Genomic DNA, 3,245 nt, shown 5'->3' with positions numbered 1-3,245 from the left:
AGCTACAAACTGCTGTATCTGGTATAGCCTTTTACAAGATGGCTCTAGCATGGGTGGGGAACCTGTGGTCTCAAGGCCATATGAATATGAGTCTAGAGTATGCTTCCAAGCTTGTTGCATGTCACTTCCCTTCATACAGCTGACATTCTGGCCAAATTAACACCCTTCCAGTTCCTCCTGAACAACATTCCATCTCCTAGCTCTGTGACCCATGCCTGGAATGCATGCCTTCCTCGTCTCTACATTTTAGAATCAGTTCAAAGCTCTTCTCACATGCTGTCTTCACCAGGAACCCCTTCCCCTAAGCTGCTTGGAATCCTTCATTCCACTTTCTACATGAGGTCCCATTCCAGAATTTCTGGGCCACTAGGACCCTCCCCATGAATTTACCTTGTCTCATAGAATGTGAGCTTCTTGACGGAAGAGCCCATTTTATTTTTGTCTTTATATTTTTGGCACGTAGGACAGCACCTTGCTTATAGTTTGTTGGTTGAGTGAATGATTGACATCCTGCTCTGTTCCCTCAGAACTCATAGAAAAGTTTGATGGCCAAACAGTCCTTGAGCCAGGACCTTTTGTGATAACAAGAGAGAAGGATCTCCTTGACCAATGGAGCAGGCTTCCTTCCTGGAATGATGCTGATGGGGTATGACTTCCTGAGACGCTAAAGTCTTCAGCAGTCTGATCCAGGACACAGCCATAAGTAGGAAGTCTTACAGCTGGGGCAAAATGGTCTGCTTTGGGGGTGGGGCTTCCTCAGAGTCCAGTATGACCAATAAAGACAGTATGTGTGTGTTGGGAGTGCTGGAGAGTGGAGTCAGAGGACCTAGGTTCAAATCCCTACCATCACTTACTAGCTCTGTAACCTTGGGCACTTTAGTTCACCAAAATTTCACTTTCTCATTTATAAAATGAAAATGATATTCCTATTGGTATCTACCTCGCAAAGTTGATCCAAAGGAGGGGGAAAAAAGCTCTTATCGTCATTCAAATAGTGAATTAAACAGAAAGTGACAAAGTCATGTATTCTGGGTAGACAAGAAGCATTTCAACCTTGACAGAATGTCATTTTATTGCAGTAGAATGTAAGCTTGCAGGTAGAGGAGGTTTCATCTCTGCCTTTTTGGCCCCACTGCCTATCACTGGATTGAATTGCTGGATTGAATTGGATTGAACTGGTCCTCCAAGAAGTAATTGTAGGGAATTGAAATGAACACTGTCTTTAGAGAAAGGTGGCTTCCCTTTGGACCCCAGCTCTTCTTCTTTGTACATGTGTCATTGTGGATGCCATTTCTGTGTGGGCTGTGGTCTCTTATTTATAACAGATGACAGGGAAAAGTTCTCCTAGTCAGACTTGTGTTGGAAGCAGCTCAGCCTGGCTCATGAGAGCTGATTGTGAAATGTTCAGGGAGAGCATATACACCCTGGAAATCAACAAAATCAGGCTACAAATCAAGGCTTGACTTAGTGTTGTGTTGAGTGTCTAGACAGGAGAAAGTGATGGAGAAAATCCTAATCATTCAGTTGAAAGTGTATGGAATTTTGTTTTTTTGGAAAGGTAGTTGTTAAACATTTACCAGTGTACCCCTGCTTTCATTTCTCCATTCATGATTATAGACTCAGAGCTGATACAAAACAACAATTGCTCAGCTCCTACCCAGTGCCCTCTCCTCCGGACCTTGTACCACATGTTTCTTGTTGTTGAAGATCCGTATGTTTCATTAAACATTTGCAGCACACTTGTGCATTTTATGGGACTTGATAATTTATTTTTATTGGGCTGTTATTCTCATGTAATCCATGTTCACTCTTAGTTCCTTTTCCCATTGCCTTCATTTCTACTATTTGAAATCTAAAGGATTTCATTCTAAAGGAGATTGATCAATTGTTTATGGGAAAAACAGACCTGGGGATTTTAGTACTTTTTTTTAGCCTCTCATTTGGAGAGAACTGTTAGGAGAGTAACGATGGTATATACTGAGGACATGTGTTCTTTCTGATGATTCTCTCAATGTCTTTGAGAATGGAAAGGTCAGGTGTCACCAATAAAGGTTAAATTACAGCACATTCTTCTAGGAAGAGGGAAGCAATTGATGGGATCTAAGCTGCAGATGTCTTGGTCTTTGGCTCAGATTCTGGGCCTCAAGCAATTTACACAAATCAGGTTTCCATGGTTTTGAATGAATATTTGCAGGCACTGGAAGGATTTACTTAGAAGATGCCCTCCCAGTCACCATGACCATTGGATGAATCTTCCTGACTCCAGGCCAGGCACTCTATACACTGCATCACCTAGGAAGACTGGAGTTCAAATTTGGCCTCAGACACTTACTAGTTGTGACCCTGGCTAAGTCACTTAAACCCTGTTTGTCTCATCCTCTGTAAAATGGGTCATACAACTAGTAAATATATGAGGCCAGATTTGAACTCATGAAGATGAGTTTTTCTGACTCGAGTCAGGAACCAGAGAGATAAAGGCGAAAAAATGAAAGTCCCTATCCTCTGAGAATTCTATTCTACAGGAGGTAGCAATATGTTCAGGAAAGTTGGCTTTCCACATTGCTAATCACATGAAAGAGGTAAGATAAAAGGGAGTTAAGCTAATTGTAAAAATTCAGCCACACCAGGTGATCCCTTTATGAGGTGTGAATTAGTCCCTTAAGTGAATCAGAAAGGAAGCAGCCCCAGAGGATGAATGATGGGCCACACCTTAAAGTGAACCGGAGTATAAGAGAGACTCTGAGAAGCCTCTGACTTCTTCTGAGAAGACAAATGGATCTGGAGAAAAGGGAAGGCAAGGGAGCTGGGAGCATAGGCAATGACAGACACCAGAAAGAAGTGACTTGGGATTGTCTCTGGGAGTGAGGATGGATACTTGTGCAGATCAGGGACAAGGAGTGTGGGGGCAGAAAACAAGTCTCTTAACTACAGACTCTCCTCTCTTCCCTTGGAATCCCTTGTGCAAGTCTAAAACTTTTTCTTCTAAGAAAGTCTGATTACTTTATTTTTTTTAAATAACATTTACCATTACCTCTACAAATGGTGTTAACCAAGGCTGTTGCTAGTCTGTGTGTACTTATTGAACATTTATTTGTGAGGAGGCAGTTGGGTATGCATGTGTGGGTAACATCCCCAGAGAAGAGAGATATCTAACACTGAGGTATTTTGCCAGATCCCTGTTTCTGACTGGGGGCCGGTAGCTAAATCTCTCTCTCTCTCTCTCTCTCTCTCTCTCTCTCTCTCTC

This window comes from Petaurus breviceps, unplaced genomic scaffold (assembly GCF_028583685.1).
Source record: "Petaurus breviceps papuanus isolate PSGF00001 unplaced genomic scaffold, PetGlider_PUasm1.0 689, whole genome shotgun sequence".
NCBI lineage: Eukaryota > Metazoa > Chordata > Mammalia > Diprotodontia > Petauridae > Petaurus > Petaurus breviceps.
This window is presented reverse-complemented; position numbering follows the sequence as displayed.